This window comes from Scyliorhinus canicula, chromosome 5, assembly GCF_902713615.1.
Source record: "Scyliorhinus canicula chromosome 5, sScyCan1.1, whole genome shotgun sequence".
Lineage (NCBI taxonomy): Eukaryota > Metazoa > Chordata > Chondrichthyes > Carcharhiniformes > Scyliorhinidae > Scyliorhinus > Scyliorhinus canicula.
Window position 1 is genome coordinate 183,604,167 of NC_052150.1, and position 21,410 is coordinate 183,625,576.

Sequence of the window (21,410 nt, forward strand, 5' to 3'; positions counted from 1 at the left end):
ACCTGAACAGGCGCTATAGTGTGGCGACTAGGGCAGTTTCACAGTCACTTCATTGCAGTTTTAATGGAAACCTTCTTGTGGCACTAAAAATATTATTATTAGAATAATAATAATAATTATAATTCTCCACTAGTGAAGGGGAGTTGTCTGACATAAGGAGCTCTGGTACCCCACGAATGCAAAATGATTGCCGGAGTTCCTCTATGGTCATATTGGAAGTTGTGGAGGACATCCAGTGTGTCCATCCATTTAGAATGGGAGTTGACCAAGTTAAGAACATCGATCCCACAAACAGCCATGCGAAGTCTGCATTTACCCGTAACTGAGGTCTCCCTGGCCACTTCCATGGGTGCACCGACACCGAAGGTGGGAGCTTCTGGTTTCCCTAACACAAAGGGCACTGTTTCACCAAGTTCTCAATGTCCGTGTCAAGGCTGACCCACCAGATGTAGCTCCTGGAGAGCTCCTGTTAATGGGAGAGCACTGCCCCACTCCATACGGAGGCTCATCGCACATTAGTACCAACCGTCCTGTGTGATCGTAGTGCACTAAGATGTTGAACGATAGCAGCTGTTGTTTCACATTAGTGAATGCTTCCTTCCGTTATCTGCTACGACCACTTCTTGTGCTTCTTCAACAGTGCATATAGGAGTGTCAGGAAAGTAGCCAAGTTGGGGATGAATTTCCCGTAATAACTTATGGGGCCCAGGAATGACATCTGTTTGGTTGTGCTTCGCCAGGTCGGTGCCCTTTTATGGACTTCACTTTGTCCTCTGCAGGATGCAGGCCATCTTTATCGATGCGGTACCAGAGATATGGGGCGGCATTCTCCCCTACCCGGCGTGACGGAGGGTCCCGGAGTAGGGGAGTTGCGCCAACCACTCAGGGGTCGCTTCTCCCCACCTTTGGGGGCCAGCCCCGCGCTGGAGCGGTTAGCTCCAGAAGACTGGCGCAAAACACCGGCGCCCCCCGGCAGCGGGGCTGGCCGAAAGGCAGCTGGCCGCTGACGTCACTGCCGGCGCATGCGCGATGTGGGGTTCTCTTCCGCTTCCGCCATGGCGGAGGCCATGCCGGTCACGGAAGAAAATAGTGCAGCCAGGGCACTGGCCCGTAGTCTGAGCAGGGGGGCCCCGATCGCGGGCCAGGCCACGTGGGGGCACCCCCCGGGGTTCGATCCCCCCCGCCCCCCCCAGGACCCCGGGGGCCAGCTCGCGCCGCTGAGCCCGCCGTTCCAGAGGTGGTTTAAATCTCGGCGGCAGGAGAGGCCTCCCAACGGCGGGACTTCGGCCCATTCGGGCCGGAGAATCATCGCAGGGGCCTCTCCGATCGGAGTGGCGAGATTCCTGCCGCCGCCACTTCCCGGGTGGCGGAGAATCTCTGCCACGGCGGGGGCGGGATTTTAGGCTGCTGGGGGTCGGAGAATTTTGCCCATGTTATCTCGCCCACCTGGAACACACGCTTTTCCCACTTGAGGCAGATGTTCGTGTTAGAGAACTGTCGTAGTACTTCCTCCAGGTTTATCGCGTGTTATTTTTTGGTGGATCCTTTGATTAGCACATCATCTCGGTACACTGCCATCCCTTAAAGGATATTTTCCATTATGTATGGGAAAACAGCACGCCTACGTAAGTCTAAAAGGCAGGCGGGTGTACTCCTACAAGTCCTAATGGGTACTGATAGTTATGTATTTTCAGGATGCCGTATCGAGTTCTAGCTAGAGATGTGTGTGGCTCATATCAAACTTAATAAATGTGGCCTCCTGCCACTTCTGCATAGAGATCCTCGATGCACTGCATGGGTACTGGGCTAGGTGGGAGGCTCTGTTTTTATAGCTTCCACAAAGGTGGACTGACATGTCGGACTGGGACTTGATTAATAAGGGGATCAGGGGTTATGGGGAGAAGGCAGGAGAATGGGGATGAGAAAAGAATCGACCATGATTGAATGGCGGAGCAGACTCGATGGGTTGAGTGGCCTAATTCTGCTCCAATGTCTTATTGTCTTATGGGACGACTGGCTCAGCCCATTCCACAAATTGTCCTGGGTGTATGATGCCACGACTCTCCAATTGTTCAAATTTTGGTGAACAAAGCATAGTGGACCGGTCATGCCCTGAAATACTTGGGTAGGGTATCCTACAGGGTCTACACAGAATTTTGCCCTTGCTACCTTGATTTTACTAAAGCCTTCCTGAAATACCTTAGGGTATTTTCCTCTGACCTCATACAGACTGCCAGTTCCCATTTTGAAAATCTGCCACCAGCCCAAATGTATCTGTTGATGCCAGTCTCTGCACAGAAGACTAGACCCTGGTCCTCGTACGACTATCAGAAAGAGTCGGACAGTCTGTTGCCCATGGGTAACCTACAATCCATAGAGGTTTCCCTGTATACATGGCCAACCTGACCCAGGTGTCTCTTCTGGCATACTGGGGTCAGTCCTTTTGGTGTTGGACAAGATAAATGATGACAAAGTAATGAGGAAAACTCCCTTGTTCGTCTTTGAAACCGTCATGTTGTCTCCTGCACAGCCTTAGAGAGCCAACTGGGTGAATTGACATTATTTCAGCATATGAAGTTTGATAAATATCTCCTCTGATTTAGATTCTTCTGCGGCTATATTGTATGGCTTTGTTGACTGCTTTCTGCATTGATTGGGCATGCTCGGTGGCAAATCTACAGACACCTTGATCCCTTTCAGCTTCATCCTTTGTTATTTCAGCACCTTTCAGACAATATGCATGAACATGTAGTTTTTTGGCTATATGTAGCACGCACATTTATCAACATTAAATTCTAACTGCTATGCTTTCCGCACTTACGCTTTATGTATTTGCTGAAATGTCTTGTCCAATTCAATTGCAATTCCTTTTTGCTGTGATCTGCGAAAATGACTACTTTGCACCAAGTTTCTGAATCCAGGTTATTTATGTAAATTAGAAACAGCAGTGTGCCAGAACTAAACTCATAGGCATCTAATTCAGTCCCCCTTCGCTCACTCTACAATAACCCCGCTAACAGGCATTGACCGGTTTCCATCCTTTACTCGGTTTGTTATCCATTCAAAGATTTACCCTGAATTCCAGTTTGAATTTAAGTAATAATTTTTGATGTGAATCTTATTTAGGAAATCAAACTACAGTCCATCATAAGGCTTATGCCATTGTGTGTTGTCACTGCTTCAAAAACTTTAGGTAGGATCTTTCCCTCTGAATCTATACTGGCAGTTTATTCCTGATCATTTATTCCATAATTTTACATGGACTGGAAGGAAGACAAAAGGGTTTGGGGTTGCTGATGTCTTGTTTTGTCACTCTTTTTGACTATGGACCCATTAGCAAGGTTCCAATATACTTGTATCTTCCCAGTCTCCATTAGTTCCCTCATAATGGTTACCTGTGCCTCAGATCTATTTGCTTTTCATCCATCCCAGGGGGATATATTGGTTTTGAGTCTATTTAGCCAGTTTTACCATCTACATAGCCATATGTATACATGGTGTGAGATCTTTGCTCATGGCAACATTCATAGAATTTACAGTGCAGTAGGAGGCCATTCGGCCCATCGAGTCTGCATCCTATCCCGTAACCCAACCTAACTTTTTGGACACTAAGGGTCAATTTAGCATGGCCAATCCACCAAAACTGCACATCTTTGGACTGTGGGAGGAAACCGGAGCACCCAGAGGAAACCCAGACAGACAGAGAGAGAAAATACAAACTCTACACGGACCGAGGCCAGAATTGAATCTAGCTCCCTGGAGCTGTGAGGCAGCTAACCACTATGCCACCGTGCTGCCACAACAATGGATAGCATTCTGCGATAACTTTCAGAGCCTTTTCTTGGACACATTGTAAGGTGCCATGGACTGGTGTGAGAATCTGAAACCTTGATTTGGCGTCCCAGTGTCTGCTCAATGTGAGCACTGGTTCATCCATTTGCTTTGTTGTATTTATTCGCTGCTGGCTCCAGGACTAATGTAGAGATGTTATTGACCATGGCTGCACTTCTAGGTCAATGCCATGCAAGAATCTATCCATCATTGTTCTTTCGCCTTCAGAACAAAGCCACATTTGATTGCCTCAGAATGAAATCATACGTACCTTGAGGACTTGTATATTGGGGACATGAATTTCCATTGAAAGCAATACATCGGTTGTACTTCAGTGGAATAATTAACCTTCCTATTTTACGCATGTCAGGAAATCCTGTCCAATGCTAAATGGGAATAATGTCTAATACTGAAACATTTGAAGCTAGATTTGCGCTGGAACAGGGATTCAATTGCCTCTTTAGCAAAGCACTGAACTGTAAATTGGCAGACTCCTCATAAGATCAGAGGAAAGAGGAGTAGACCATTTGGCCCCTTGAGCCTGCTCCACTATTCAGTACCATCATGGCTGATTGGATTATTACCCTGACTCCAATTTCGAGTCTTATCTCCCCAAAACCCTCGACTCCTTTGTTGATAAAATCTATCTCACTTAGCCTGGATTATATTGAATGACCCAACTTCTGATACCCTCTGGGGAAGAGGTACAATTTAAAGTCTCAGAGAAAATATACATCCTCATCTCAGTCTTAAATGGGAACCCCTTTTTGAATTGTGCTCCTCTCAGCAGCTATCTTGTGAAATGGCCTCAGAATCTTGTACGTTTCATCTTTCTGAACGCCAATAGGCATGGGCTCAACTTTTCCTCATAAGACAATCCCTTCATTCCAGTAATCAAGCAAATGAACCTTCTCTGAACTGCTTCCACTGCAATTACATCTCTCCATAAACGAGGGGACTAAAACTGCAGAGTATTCCAGATGCAGTCTTACTGAAGCCCAGCAGTTGCAGCACCTTCCTACTTTTATACTCCATTCTTCTTGCAATAATGGCCAACATTCCGTTTGCCTTCCCAACAACCTGCCAATTATCACTGCATCATGCTGAGACAGAATTCTTCAATGTGTTTTTCACTTATGTGATTCCTTCTTGTTTAAGAATTAACGCTTAAGCCAAACTCAGTATAAAATACTGAGGGGTAAAGGTTTTCCTGGGCACAGTCGTTAATGCGCCCAGAATGGCAATGGTTTCGATAAGTGTGTTTTCCCTGAGTTTCTGCTTGACCCAATTTGCAGAATAAAGTCTATCATGAACCGGAGCAGTGATTTAAAAAGTGATTTGAAAAATATTAGCTTAAAAATTATCCTTGATATTTTTAAAGAGTGGTAATTTGTTGTGGTTTGATGAATACAGATAAAATAGTTTTATCACTGAAAAAAGCATTTTTAAATCAGGGTCAAGTCGGTATTTCTGAGTAACCAACTTCTTAATTTTTGAATAAGACAAAGGAAAGGACATATGGAACTGTAGCTAGCTTGTATCTTGACTGAACTAGTACAACATATAGCAGAAACTCTTATGCTGAAAGCAACTGCACTTGAGATGCTCCAATCTTTTTTACAGGTGACAATGATTTTGGGCCAATTGCATTGAAAAGACTGGCACAACTGAATTGGTTTTACTCCTGAATTTTCAATTATCCTGTACAGTTGCACAGGTTTCCCATGCTTGGCTGTTAAAAGGTTTGCTGATGTTCATTACACGCATACACACTTGGACAGCGTTATCAGAGAGCTGCATCCTTCCAGACTTCAGAAAAATGGGAGAATGCTTTGATGGATTTTTATATAATTGAATTCAAACCTTCTTCAGAATGGGCTTCCTTGATGCACAACAGATGTTGGGAGGAAATACTTAAGAAATTACCAATGGAAAGATGGTTGCCAGTAAGTTTTGCATCGTTTCACAATACATTCTTAGGTCTTCAAGAAAAAGGTAAAGTTAGTCTGCGCTTTTTGTCCTGTACGTTACCAGCCAGTATATGATTCATCCATACCTTTACAATATTACTGCTGATTATAACATTAAACCTTGTAAAAAAAAAGTTTCAATATACCTGTAATATCTTTATCAAAGCAGATCAAAAAGTGCAGCATACTTTCTTTGTTACATAAATGTTAACTTAAAAGATAATAATGAGGGAGACAGAAGTCATTGGATAATAAACACTTTCCTATTCTTCTTCCCCACCCTCTATCATGTATGCAATGCAAACAATATTAAAACACGTTACATAGAAGGAGATTTCTAGCATATGCATTGCCCCCATGCCTACCCTACACAATTGATTACTAATGAAAGTGCATATGGAAAGTTTAGAACAGCTTCATAGAGAATCCAGCAGAACAGCAGCCAGGGCCAGCTTTGACTTAGAGGTGCACAGAGCCAAAAATAGTCAGTACACCTGCTGTACATTTACCAGTATCCCCTTTCTGGCTCCAACACTTCTTGATCAACATATTATTCAGACTGGTCTTAAATTCCCAAGTGCGCATGGGTCTGCATGCCTGTTGCACTCATGGCTGATATTACCAAAACAACTTTCCAGTACTGGGGTGAAAGGAAATTCCAATGGCGATCATTCTTAAGAGCCTAATAGAGCTGAGATTTGCTGTAGTTCAGCATGGAGTCACTCCCATTGTACAACTGCCCTGACAATCTTGAATTGGACCATTAATGAGCCAGACAATCTGATATAGTGAATAAAGTTAATAATGCAGGGTTAATGTGAAGACCGAAGGCAAGGACTCCACATTATCATTACTGCGATGGACAGATGTATCTGTGAAAGGTAGATTAGCGAGGACAAAGTAAAATAAGTTTTTCCCTCTTATTGGTTCCCTCATCACCTGCTATAGACCCAGTTTAGCAGTTATGTTCTTTAGGAATCGGCCAGCTCGGTCAAGAGTGGTGCATTCGAGACAATCTTTCAGGTGGACAATCAAAGTCCCTTACCCGGGGTACATAACGTGCCCTTGCCACCCTCCGTGCTTCTTCCAATTGGTGTTCAACATGGAGGAGTACTGATTCATCAGGTGAGGTGGGGGGTAGGTGGGTGGTAGATGGCAATCAGCAAGAGGCTTCATTGCCCATAATTGAACTAATGCCATGAGACGTCATAGGATCCAGATCCATAGGATCCAGAGATGATGTTGAGAACTTCCAGGGCAATTCTTTCCTGACTGTATACCACTGTGCTGCTGCCACCTCTGGTTGTTATGACCTGTCAGTGGAAGAGGACATACCCAGGATGGTAACTATGATGTCTGAGACATTCTGTGTGAGGTATGATTCTGTGAGTATAAATATATCAGGCTGTTGATTTACTAGTCTGCGATGCAGCTCTCCCAACTTTGCGGGATCGACAGGGCTGCGTTTGCCATTGTTGGTTCCGGTCCCTAGGTCAAAACCAGATGGGCCATCCAGTTTAGTTCCCTTTTGTAGGTTTTGTAATGATTTTGATACAACTGAGTTGCATTCTAGGCCATCTCAAAGGGCACTTAAGAATCAACCACATTGCTGATGGTCTGGAGTCACGGGTAGGCCAGACCAGGAAAGACGGCAGATTTCCTTCCCTAAAGGACGTCAGTGAACCCAAGACTAACTTTAAAAAAAAATAATTTTGGATAATGAGTCTAAATGGGGTTAAGCATGCAGAAAAACAATTAATTTAAAAGCGGCCATTTAGAAAACAAAAATGAATCGAAAAGCAGGAAAATCATGTTACATTTGTATGGATCCTTGATTAGATCATACTTTAGAGGATTGTGGATAGTCTGGTCACCATAGTATAAAAATAATAGAAACATTGGAGAAAGTGCAAAAAAAGCACAAGGATAAAACCACAATTGAGGGGTCATGACTATCAAGAAAGACCGATTAGGCTAGGAATCCTTTTGTTAGAAAAGAGAAGGCTGAGAGGTGGCTTGACAGAACTCTTTAAAATGATGAAGGGATTTGAAAGGGTAGATATTCTTGCAGATTCAAAAAATGAGGGACCAAAAATGAATAAATACACTAGGGGTTCAGAAGGAACTAATCTGCACGAATCTGGTTGACATTCCCTTGTGTTCAGAAGGTTGCGGGGTGATATAATAGAGGTGCTTAAAATGAAAAAAAGAACAACAAAATTGTTCCTTTCGATTGGGTGATCCAGAACAAATTGACAATCTTAAAATCAGTGCAGGGTCAGTGAAGAGTAGAATAAAGAAATATTTGCTCACATGAAAGGTAGTGAAAATTGAAAATATGGATTCTCTCCCCCAAAAGGCTGTGGCTGTTGGTTTGATTGAAATTTTCCAGATGAAGATCTGATTTTTATTGGTTAAGGATATCATGAGACATGCTGTAAAGATGGGTAATTCAAGCAGAGGTACAGGTTAGCCATAAGACATAGGAGCTGAATTAAGACATTTGGCCCATTGAGTCTGCTCCACCATTTAATCATGGTTGATACGTTTCTCATCCCCATTCTCCTGCCTACTCCCCATAACCCCTGATCCCCTTATTAATCAAGAACCTATCTATCTCTGTCTGAAAGACACTCAGTGATTTGGCCTCTACAGTCTTCTGTGGCAAAGAGTTCCACAGATTCACCACCTCTGGCTGATGAAATTCCCCCTCATCTCTGTTTTAAAGGATCGTCCCTTCAGTAGGAGGCTGTGGCCTAGGGTTCTAGTTTTTCCTACTAGTGGAAACATCCTCTCCACGTCCACTCTGTCTAGGCCTCCAAGTATCCTGTAAGTTTCAATAAGATCCCCTCTCATCCTTCTAAACTCCAATGAGTACAGACCCAGAATCCTCAACTGCTCCTCATACGACAAACTCTTCATCTAGGGATCATTCTTGTGAACTTCCTCTGGACCCTCTCCAAGGCCAGGACATCCTTCCTTAGTTATGGGGCCCAAAACTGCTCACAATATTAAAAATGGGGTTTGATCAAAGCCTTATAAAGCCTCAGATGTACATCCCTGCTCTTGTATTCTAGCCCTTATGACATGAATGCTAACATTACATTTGCCTTCCTAACTGCCAACTGAACCTGCACGTTACCCTGAAGAGAATCTTGAACTAGGACCCCTAAGTCCCTTGGTGCTTCTGATTTCAGAAGCCTTTTCCCATTTAGAATATAATCTATGCCTCCATTCTTCATTCCAAAGTGCATACCAGATGTATTCCATCTGCCACTTTTTTGTGCACTCTACTAGCCTGTCCAAGTGCTTCTGCAGTCTCCCTGCTTCCTTAATACTACCTGTCCCTCGGAGACTTCCGGTGGCTATGATGAAGTAGGAAGCCACACATTTGGGAGCTCCCGTTTTAAACGGAATTTTAGAGCCCAAAACGGAAATTTTTCGACGTCTCCCGGTGGGGGAAGGTGTGCTGAACGACTTTCCCCGCAGTCCGTGACTCGAACTCGGAGTGGAAAGGGGGAAAAAGCAGCAGCAGCTCCCCAGAAAAAACGGGGGAAGGGATCCAAGATGGCCACCGGCAGAGCTCCAGAGGAGTGGAAACAGTGGGCCCAGGAGCAACTAGTTGCTCTCCTGCGCTGCTTCACAGACTTCAAGGCTGAGGTACTGAGCTCTCTGCAGGAAACAAACAGAAGGCTGTCGGAGATTCAGACCACCCAGAGTGCTGCCATCAAGGAGTTGCAGACGCAGGCCACTGAACGAGAGGAGGAGGCCGTGGTCCTCGTGAGTAAGGTGGAGGGGCACGAGGCACTCCACAAGAAGTGGCAGGAACGCTTCGAGGAGCTTGATCACCGCATGAGGCGGAAAAACCTGCGGATCTTGGGCCTTGCGGAGGGGCTGGAGGGGTCAGACCTGACAACCTATGTGGCTATAATGCTGAACTCGCTAGTGGGGGCCGGGTCTTTCCATCTGCCCTTGGAGCTGTAGGGAGCACACAGAGTACTGGCCAGGAGGCCTAAGGACAATGAACCACCGCGTGCGGTGCTGGTGAGGTTCCACCGGTTCAGTGATCGGGAGCGTGTGCTGCGCTGGGCCAAGAAGGTGAAGAGCAGTAAGTGGTAGTACGGATGGGGTAGTACGGATCTACCAGGATTGGAGTGCGGAGGTGGCTAAGCGGCGGTCCGGATTTAATCGAACGAAGGAGGTGCTTTACAGGCAAAAGATAAAGTTCGGAATGTTGCAGCCCGCGCGCCTGTGGGTAACTTATTCGGACCGGCATTATTATTTCGATTCCCCGGAGGAGGCGTGGGCCTTCGTGCGGACGGAGAAACTGGACTTGAACTAGGGGTTTGGGGTTGCGGGGTCGGTTGTAATATCTTAGCGCTGGATTCTGCTGTTGCTATGTTCTTTTTTTTTGTACTTTTGCAATTTTGATATGGTTATTTATGGGGGTGTTGTTCTGCTATGTTTTTTCTGCTGTGGGGCATTGGTTGAGTTATGTATCTTGCGGAGAGGGTCGGGGGGGTTTGTTGTATTCTATGTCGGGTTGGGGGTATGAAGTGGGGCTGTTATTTGGGAGCTGCGTCAGAAGGGTGTGGTGGGGCAGTGCGAAAGCGCGGGCTTTCCTCTGGTTTCCCGTGCTGCGGGGCTGGGGGGCGGAGATGGTGACGGGGGAGGCGGGGCCTTAACTGGTTCTTCCCTGCGCTGGAGCGGTGCCTTGAGGAGGGATAGATTGGGGGATGATCCCACTTTGGGAGGGGTCGGGTTATTGGCGGGAGTTTCCGGGGTCAGCAGAAGTTAACTGACCCACGGAAGTAAATGGAGGACGGTTCGCGGCTGGGAGGGTTCCTAGCCTGGGGGGGAAAGGGGAATACTGGGTTGCTGCTGGTAGGGACAGGAAGGAGCTGGTGGGGGCTGTGGGGGACAGAGGAGAGGTGTTGTCGCTGTGCGGACTGGGTCGGGCAGGGGGTGCTGGCCTGGGGCGGGCAGTCGACGGCCTATGGCTAGTCAACGGGGGAGGGGGGGGGCGGGGTGCCCTCTGATCCGGTTGGTCACCTGGAATGCGAGAGGGTTGAATGGGCCGGTGAAGCGGTCGAGGGTTCTGGCTCACCTGAAGGGGCTAAAGGCAGATGTGGCAATGCTTCAGGAGACCCACCTGAAGGTGGCGGACCAGGTCCGCCTGAGGAAGGGATGGGTGGGGCAGGTTTTCCTCTGGGTTGGATGTGAAGAACCGGGGAGTGGCGATTCTGGTGGGAAAAAATGTGTTGTTTGAGGCATCGGAGGTGGTGGCGGATAAGGGGGGTAGGTATGTTATGGTTAGGGGCAGGCTACAAGGACAGAAGGTGGTACTGGCTAGTGTGTATGCCCCAAATTGGGACGATGCGGGCTTTATGAGGCGTATGTTGGGACGGGTCCCGGATCTGGAGGCGGGAGGTCTGATCATGGGGGGGGGACTTTAATACGGTGTTGGATCCTTCACTGGATCGGTCCAGCTCTAGGACGGGTAGGAGACTGGCGGCGGCCAAGGTACTAAGAGGGTTTATGGATCAGATGGGTGGGGTGGATCCATGGAGGTTTGTGAGGCCGAGGGCACGCGAGTACTCTTTCTTCTCCCACGTACATAGGGTCTACTCTCGGATAGATTTCTTCGTGGTGAGTAGGGGACTGATTCCGAGAGTGGAGGAGGCCGAGTATTCGGCCATTGCAATCTCCGACCACGCTCCGCATTGGATAGAGTTGGAGATGGGGGAGGTGCGGGACCAATGTCCGCTGTGGCGGTTGGATGTGGGGTTGTTGGCGGAGGAGGAGGTGTGTAGGAGGGTCCGGGCAAGTATTGAGGGGTACCTCGAGGTGAATGATACGGGGGAGGTTCAGGTGGGGATGGTCTGGGAAGCCCTGAAGGCAGTGATTCGTGGGGAGCTGATATCCATCCGGGCACACAGGGAGAGGAGCGAGAGGAGTGAGAGGGATAGACTGGTGGGAAAGATGCTGGAGGTCGACAGGAGGTACGCAGAGGCACCAGAGGAGGGACTGTTGGGGGAGAGGCGCAGCCTGCAGGCTAAATTTGATTTGCTGACCACTAGAAAGGCGGAGGCACAGTGGAGGAAGGCACAAGGGGCAGTGTACGAACATGGTGAAAAGGCGAGTAGGATGCTGGCTCATCAGCTCCACAAGCGGGATGCGGCTAAGGAAATTGCTGGAGTGAGAGACAAGAGTGGGATTGTGGTGCGGAAGGGGGTAGAGGTGAATGAGGTCTTCAAGGCCTTTTACGGGGAACTGTACCGGTCGGAGCCAACGGGGGAGAGGAGGGGAATGGAGAGGTTCCTTGACGGGCTTTCTTTCCCGAAGGTGCAGGAGGAGAAGGTGGAGGGGTTGGGTGCGCCGATTGAGCTGGAGGAGCTAGTTAAGGGGATCGGGCAGATGCAGTCAGGGAAGGCACCGGGAGGGCAGCACGGTGGCCTAGTGGTTAGCACAACCGCCTCATGGCGCTGAGGTCCCAGGTTCGATCCCGGCTCTGGGTCACTGTCCGTGTGGAGTTTGCACATTCTCCCCGTGTCTGCATGGGTTTCGCCCCCACAACCCAAAAATGTGCAGAGGAGGTGTATTGGCCATTCTAAATTGCCCCTTAATTGGAAAAAATAATTGGGTAATCTAAATTTAAAAAAAAAAGGGAAGGCACCGGGGCTGGATGGGTTCCCGGTGGAATTTTATAAAAAGTTTGTGGACCTAGTGGGCCCCTTGCTGGTGCGGACACTCAATGAAGCGTGGGAAGGGGGGACTTTGCCCCCGACGATGTCGCGGGCGCTGATCTCGTTAATTTTAAAGAGGGATAAGGACCCCCAGCAGTGTGGTTCATACAGGCCCATATCTCTCCTCAACGTGGATGCTACGGTCCTGGCAAAAATCCTGGCCACCAGGGTAGAGGACTATGTGCCAGGGGTTGTGCACGAGGACCAGACAGGTTTCGTGACGGGAAGGCAGCTGAACACGAATGTGCGGAGATTGTTGAATGTCATCATGATGCCGGCGATTGAGGGGGAGGCAGAGATAGTGGTGGTGCTGGATGCGGAGAAGGCCTTCGATAGAGTGGAGTGGGGGTACCTATGGGAGGTGCTGGGGAGGTTTGGATTTGGTGAAGGGTTCATTAGATGGGTAAGGCTGCTATATGAGGCCCCAATGGCGTGCGTGGCCACGAATAGGAGGAGGTCGGAGTACTTCCGGCTTTACCGAGGGACCAGGCAGGGTTGCCCCCTGTCCCCCTTGTTGTTTGCACTGGCAATCAAGAAGCTGGCGATGGCGTTGAGGGATTCAGAGAGGTGGAGAGGCTTGGTGCGAGGTGGAGAGGAACATAGGGTGTCGTTGTATGCCGATGACCTGTTACTGTATGTGGCGGACCCGGTGGGAGGGATGCCGGGAGTGATGGAGTTGCTAGCTGAGTTTGGGACCTTTTCAGGTTATAAATTAAATTTAGGCAAGAGCGAGGTGTTTGTGGTGCACCCTGGAGACCAGGAGGAAGGAATTGGTAGGCTCCCGCTTAGGCGGGCAGGGGAGAGCTTTAGGTACCTGGGGGTGCAGGTGGCCAGGGACTGGGGGACTCTTCACAAGCATAACTTCACCAGACTTGTAGATCAGATGGAGAAGGAGTTCAAGAGGTGGGATATGCTGCCATTATCGTTGGCGGGGAGGGTACAGTCCGTCAAAATGACGGTGCTTCCGAGGTTCTTGTTCCTCTTTCAGTGCCTGCCCATCTTTATCCCCAGGGCCTTCTTTAGGAGAGTGACTAGCAGTATTTTGAGCTTTGTGTGGGCACATGGGACTCCGAGAGTGAAGAGGATGTTCCTGGAGCGAGGGACGGATAGAGGCGGGCTGGCGCTGCCCAACCTTCTGGGGTACTATTGGGCAGCCAATGTGTCAATGGTGCGTAAATGGGTGATGGAGGGGGGAGGGGCGGCGTGGAAAAGAATGGAGATGGCGTCATGTAGAGGTACGAGCCTGGGTGCCATGGTAACGCCACCGTTGCCGCTCTCCCCTAAGAGGTTTACCACGAGCCCGGTGGTGGCGGCGAGCCTAAGAATCTGGGGACAGTGGAGACGGCATCGGGGGGAAACAGGGGGCGCGATGGAGGCTCCACTGGGTGGCAACCATCGGTTCATCCCGGGGAACAAGGATGGGGGATTTAGGGGGTGGCAAAGGGCGGGCATCAGCAAATTGAGGGACCTGTTTATTGGCGGGAGGTTTGCGGGCCTGGGGGAACTGGAAGATAAATTTGGCCTTCCCCAAGGGAACATGTTCAGATACTTGCAGGTAAAGGCGTTTGCTAGGCGACAGGTAGAGGGATTCCCTCTGCTGCCGTCGCGGGGGACGATGGACAGAGTGCTTTCGGGGGTGTGGGTAGGAGAGGGGAAGGTGTCTGACATCTATAAGGTAATGCAGGAGGTGGAGGAGTCGTCAGTGGAGGAGCTGAAGGCTAAATGGGAGGAGGAACTTGGGGAGCAGATAGAAGACGGGACTTGGGCGGATGCCGTGGAGAGAGTCAACTCTTTCTCCTCATGTGTGAGGCTTAGTCTCATCCAATTTAAGGTGCTGCACCGGGCCCACATGTCCGGGACTAGGATGAGAAGGTTCTTTGGGGGTGAGGGCAGGTGCACCAGATGTTCGGGGAGTCCAGCGATTCACGCCCATATGTTCTGGGCATGCCCAGCACTGGAAGAATTCTGGAAGGGGGTGGCGGGGACGGTGTCGAGGGTGGTTGGATCCAGGGTCAAACCAGGGTGGGGACTCGTGATTTTTGGAGTTGCGGTAGAGCCGGGAGTGCAGGAGGCAAAAGAGGCCGGTGTCCTGGCCTTTGCGTCCCTAGTAGCCCGACGAAGGATTCTGCTACAGTGGAAGGATGCAAGGCCCCCAAGTGTGGAGACCTGGATCAGTGACATGGCAGGATTTATAAAATTGGAAAGGGTCAAATTTGCCCTGAGAGGATCAATACAAGGTTCTATAAACGATGGCAACCTTTTCTGGACTTCCTGGCTCAAAGATAGGTAACTTGGTCAATAGCAGCAGCAACCCGGGGTGGGGGGGTGTTCCTTATTGTAGTGTCTATTCTGGAACTTTATAGAACATAGAACACTACAGCGCAGTACGGGCCCTTCGGCCCTCGATGTTGCGCCGACCTGTGAAACCTGTGTTAATTTGCGTTGTTGTTAAAATGCTGTGTTGTTCATGGAGGTGGGGCGAATGTTTATGATTGTTAATATTATTGTTATTTTTGGTATTTTACTATGGTGCGTTATTGTTGTATAAATTCAAAATTTTTCAATAAAAATTATTTCAAAAAAAAAATACTCCCTGTCCCTCTGCATAGCTTTGTATCAGATCATATGCATACATCTGAGGATGTAGCTATTCTTCTATTGTGATTGATGTTGTGGGACTTGAAAGTGCTGTTGAAATAAGCTATAGGTAGTACAAATTGCAGCCACAGGACAGGAAGGGTGAATACCAGCCAAGATTTAGCAGTCAAGTAACAAGTGCTAAACTACCCACAAAGATCAAGCAACCTCTGTGGCATGGATTCTCCTTTGAAACTGGTGCAAATCAATTGTATTTCCAGGTGTCTAAAACAGTGATGTCATCAAGTAGGCTGAGCAGCCAGTCACATTAAGAAAATTTTCACTTACAGCAAACCAAGTAGCAAATTTTATTGATTGTCCTTCACTTTTGATCGGTCTTGTAGAGAGAAAAATAAAGATTGGGACTTACAAATGAAAAGCCGAAATACTTTTTAAAATAAAAAATTTGAGAACTTTAGTAAAATGGAAAACATGACATAATACAAATATAATTGAGGGCCAGAGAACCATAGACCACAGAAAAGTTACACTGCAGAAATAGGCCATTCAGCCCATCATATCTGCACCAGCCAAAGAGATAAAAGAAACTAGCCGCTGGTTTTAATTTCAGTTTCCAGGAACCTGGGACGGGATTTTCCGACCCCAGCCGGGTCGGAGAATTGCCCGGGGTCGGCGTCAATCCCGCCTCCGCTGTGTCCCTAATTCTCCGCCCCCCGAGATTCGGTGGGGGCGGGAATCTCACCGTGCTGGTGGGCGGGCCCCCCGCGCCGGGCCCCCCCGCGGCGATTCTCCGGCCCGTGATGGGCCGAAGTCCGGCCGCTGACAGGCCTCTCCCGCCGGCGTGGATTAAACCACCTACCTGACCGGTGGGGTTGGCGGCGCGGGCGGGCGCTGGGGTCCTAGGGGGCGATCTGACCCGGGGGGGGGGGGGTGTCCCCCACGGTGGCCTGGCCCGCGATCGGGGCCCATCGATCGACGGGCGGGCCTGTGCCGTGGGGGCACTCTTTTTCTTCCACCTTCGTCATGGTCTTCACCATGGCGGAGGCGGAAGAGACCCCCTCACCTGTGCCGGTATGACGTCAGCAGCCGCTGACGCTCCGGTGCATGCGTGCACTTGCGCCGGCCAGCGAAGTCCTTTTGGATCTGGCTGGCGTGGCGCAAAAGGCCGTTCACGCCAGCCGGCGGTGTGGGAACCACTCCGGCACAAGCCTAGCCCCTTAATGTGATGGCTTGGCCCCTAAAGGTGCGGAGACGTCCGCACATTTGGGGCGGCCCGACGGCGGAGTGGTTCACGCCACTCCAACACGCCGGGACCCCCCGCCCCGCAGGGGAGAATCCCGGCCCTGCTCTGTAGCATTCACAGAATTCTCATGGCGTAGAAGGAGGCTATTCGGCCCATTGTGCTTGCATGAGCTCTCCAAACATGAATCATGCCATTCCCCTGCCTTCTCCCCATACCCCTGTACATTGTTTCTATTGAAGTAATCATCAAATGTCCTCTTGAATGCCCGATTGAAACTTCCAGGCAGTGCATTCCAGACCTGAACCACTCGTTGTTTAAATTTTTTTTTCACATCACATTTACTGCAAATCACTTCAAATCGGTTCTTGATCCTTTTGCGAGCGGGAACTTTTACGAATGGGGTCCACAAGCTCCCACATCGCCTGGCCTTGCATCTATTTTATTTAATTTGATTTTTGTTTTAAAATTCTAATGTTTTATAGACTTTCTAATCTGTAAAATATTTCTCTTTTTACCTTTACTCTCAAACAACTGAGAATAGGACATGCAAATCAGCCAATGAACTTACTGTTTTTCTCTGACGCCTTTGCTGGATTGTTTTTCAAACTCAGCCCCTGGCCCAGAGGTGACCTCTCAGCTCCCACTCTTTTTAAATCTCCACGTGATAAATGATAAAAGTAGTAAAGACTTACTGACCTTATCCACTATTTACCAATCAGCTCTCTCCCTTGGAGCCTCAACTGCTGCAGCAGGGCAAGACGCTCACTGAAGATTTAAAAAGTAACAAAGCAAGGAGAAAAAGCAAAAAGCACCTCTTCCTGCTCTGCACCAAATTTCCCCTCTGTTTCAAATTCCCAATAACTACACTCACTCTGGCAGTGTCTCATTCCAGATGTGGTCTCTCCTCCTGCTCGTGTGCAAAGCTCACTGTGAGTGGCTTTGAAGTCCCTTTCTTAAATAGAGCTGAGATGAGCAGATATTGCTGTCATCAGCAAACCTTTAAATTGTACACCAAGATATAGATCATTAATATACATCAGGAAAAGAGACACCTGGGGAACACCATTACAAACCTTCCTCCAGCCCGAAAAGTATCCATTGACCATTACTCTGTGCTTCCTATTATTCAGCCAATTTTATATCCACATTGCAACTGTCCCTTTTATTTCATAAGCTATAACGTTCAGAATGCCTCTGAAACTCCACGTACATCATATCAACAGCATTACCCTCATCGACCCTTTCTGTTACCTACTCAAAAAGGTCTAATAGTTTAGTTAATTATGATTTCCCCTTTAGAAATTCATGCTCTCTCTTCCTAATCAACCCAGATTTTTCCATGTGACTACTAATTCTTTCTGGAATAAGTGTTTCTCAAAGCTAATTTGACGTCAATTTTCAGGCCCGAGGCCTGGAGGACAGCTATGTGGTACCATTATTCAAGAAGGGAAGTAGGGAAAACCAAGTAGGCCAGTGGATCTGAGATTATTGGAAAAAATTCTCAGTGACAGAATTAATCTCCACTTGGAGAGGCAAGGATTATTCAGGGATAGTCATTATGGCTTAGTTGGGGAAGATAGTGTCTAACGAATTGGATTGAATTTTTCGAAGAGGTGACTAAGTGTGTAAATGAGGCATTGCAATTGATGCAGGCTACATGGACTACAGTAAGGCTTTTGACAAGGTTCTATATGGGAAAATGATCAAGAATCTATGAGTCTATGTGATGGTCGAAGGTTGTTTTTGTGACTGGAAGTCTGTGTCTAGTGGTGTACCTCAGGATCAGAGTTGGGTCCCTTGTTGTTTATGGTAAGGTAAAATCGCTGTAGTCCCAGATGACCATAGGCCTCTTTCCCCTTGTGAGGGGGGAGGGGAAGAGCTGACTGGTGGTGATTTAACCTGAGGATCACCACACCTCAGGCGACGGGCAAGGTTGAGAAGGGGGGGGGCCTTCATGAATAACCTCAGCCAGTACGGAAATTGAATCCGTGTTGCAGGCCTTGCTCTGCATCATGAACCAGCTGTTGAGCCAACTGAGCTAAACTGGTTCCCATTTGTAGTGTAGTGTTTGTAGTTTGTAATTTTTGCAGTGTACATTAATGATTTAGTCAAGAATGTGGAGGGTTTGATCAGTAAGTCCGCAGATGACACAAAAACTAACGGCGTGGTTGTGGTGAATGTATAACCACTATAAATTCACACTGTACATTACTGTATCCCTGTGGACTCCATCTGTGAGCCGTTGCGCGGCTCTGCCCACAGGGGGAGATGAGGAACATGTACAGGGCTCCGCCCCCAGCAGGACGTATAAGTGCTGTGGTCCTGCGAGTCCGCCCTCAGTTCAGCATAGTCGCAGGTAGGCTCAGAAGCCGATTAAAGCCACAGTTTACTTCAACTCGTGTCTCTGAGTGAATTGATGGTCGCATCAGTGGTAAATAGTGACAAGGAAAGTTTTCGATTACAGGAGGATACAGACAAGCTGGTCAGTTGGGCAAAACAGTGACAAGTGGAATTTATCACTGAAGTGTGACGTGTTGCACTTTGGAAGGACTAACGAGGCAAGCGAAGACATAATGAATGGTAGGGCACTAGGAAGTAGAGACCAGAGGGAACTGGATACATGCCCAAAGGTACCAGAAAGCGGCAGGAGAGGTAGATCAGGTGGTTAAGAAGACATATGGGATACTTGCTTTTATTAGCAGAGGCATAAAAGCAGACAGGTTATGCTTTATACAGTTATGAACTGTATAAAATCTTCCTCAGGCCAGAGTATTGTGTGCAGTGCTGGTCGCTACACCATAGGAAGAATGTGATTGTACTAGAAAGGGTACAGAGGAGATTCACCAGAAAGTTACCTGCGTTGGAACATTTTGGGGTGGATTATCCATTTGAGAGATCAGGGGTGGGATTCTCTGGAATCCGACACCAAAATCGCATTTGGCGATCGGCCGGAGAATCCATGTTGGCGCCGAAATCGGGGGTGGCGCCGCTTTTGTTACGCCCGCCTTGGTCAGGTGCCCTCCACACACAGAATACTAGCTGTGGACTCCCTGTGCGGCCCCCATCCGAGTGTCTCACACTGTACATTACCTGTCCGCCCAGGAGAAGATGGCCCACAACCGTCAGGAGCGGGGAAGGACACGAGGGTGCCCACCGGACCTGTGGACCCTCAACATCACTGGGCAGAGGGTGCAGAACCTGGCTGGTAGGGTGGGAGAGTGGCCAGTCGCCCAGGTGGAGGTCGGCATGGGGAAACCAAGTGAGCCCCCCAATCAAATGCAATGCTCTATGGCACGAGAGCCACCCCTCTCCCCCAAGTCACGCCTACCTGGAATCTCACCATGTGTCCTGTAATTTTCTTGCAGGATCACCTTCCAACGGAGCTGGATCGCCCGGGGTCCCTTGCCCCATCCGCAACCGGACGCTCACCTGCAACAAGGCCAGACCATCCGGGGTGCCTCACCCCCAGCTGCAATCCCAGTCCGGGGATGACACCGACTTTTCGTCACTGCTGTCACTGGCACCTTCCACCATGAGGCTCTCACCTTGGTGTGTCATTATAGGGAAGAGGCATAAGAACATAAGAACTAGGAGCAGGAGTAGGCCATCTGGCCCCTCGAGCCTGCTCCGCCATTCTATTAGATCATGGCTGATCTTTTGTGGACTCAGCTCCACTTTCCGGCCCGAACACCATAACCCTTAATCCCGAAGATAAATTTTTTTTACCAGAAGCTCTGCTCTGCTGCCCCCTGCTGGATGCTTGACTTCCGTTGAACTCCTTGGGTCACTGATGCAGGTGCACCTTCAACTTACGCTGACCGCACTGCACGTATGCAAATCTCCCCGGAACAGCCAATCAGAAGCTCTGCTCTGCTGCCCCCTGCTGGATGCTTGACTTCCGTCGAACTCCTTGGGTCACTGATGCAGGTGCACCTTCAACTTACGCTGACCGCACTGCACGTATGCAAATCTCCCTGGAACAGCCAAGCAGAAGCTCTGCTCTGCTGCCCCCTGCTGGATCATGACACACATGCTGTGGTACATCATGCGTAGGCACAGGTAGGAACCCGAGGGGGCAGATGGTCGATGTGCAGCCTGACCCCAAGGACAGCTGCCGTTCAAAGAGGTCCTGGGCTTCTGGAAAGGGCGGTCCCATCGACATTGGAGATGCAGTAACAGAGCTGGGGACTACAGGAGGGTGTGTCAGAAACCTTCCTGTACCTGCAGGTGCATTTGGAGGAGTTTAACTGCCTAAAGGAGCAGGAGACAGTACCGACAACGTGTGCGACCCAAATGGGTGGCATCCACGATGGAAGCCTTGCGTGTGAGGGTCACAGTAATGGGTCAGGATGTCCAAGGTCTGGGGCACATTGTGTGGGCGGTGGCCGAGATGCAGGGACAGGGCAGCCATGTTACATGTAGACATGTACAGGGTCACATAGACATTGCTGCAGCGCTCCAGAGCGTGGCCCAGTCATAAAAGGTCATGTCTGCGGGCGGTGACAACATTGGCCGGGCACTGACCGACCAGAGCCAGTCACAGAAGAACGTGCACAGTCCCTGAAGGACGTGGCCATGTGGTTGTGCTCCATGGCCACAACCATAAAGACACTGGTCGAGATGAGAGCAGCCTCCAGGACTAGCAGCGCCAGCTGACAGCGGGGCCCCCGGAGCTCCATGCAGGTGCAGCCCCATCCCAAGGAGTAGCCTGGGCCATCGGCCCCCACAAGGGAGGAGGTGGTGATGGGGCCTGTGGTAGTGACTTCTGTATGAGAGGCGCTGGAACACTGCGGCACCTCTGAATCCTCCCCACCTGTCACTGGCGCATCTGATGGGCAGCAGGCAGAACAAAGTGGCACCACGTCACCTGTGACATCCGGAAGTCGACCAGGCCCACCCAGGCCCAATCGCTCCAGAGTTAAGCCACCAAAGGGGACCCAGGTCACAGGGCAGGATAGGCAGCATAGCGCCTCCGAATTTGACATACTCCCTGGGGAACCACCGAGAAAGAGCATGAGGACA

At 49.3% G+C, this 21,410-nt stretch overlaps 1 protein-coding gene across 20 annotated transcripts in view; it reads right to left on the reverse strand.

The window, feature by feature from the left end:
• mpp7a (membrane protein, palmitoylated 7a (MAGUK p55 subfamily member 7)) overlaps nt 1-21,410 on the reverse strand; it is a 779,450-nt gene that overhangs the window by 115,553 nt on the left and 642,487 nt on the right. The window lies entirely within an intron of this gene.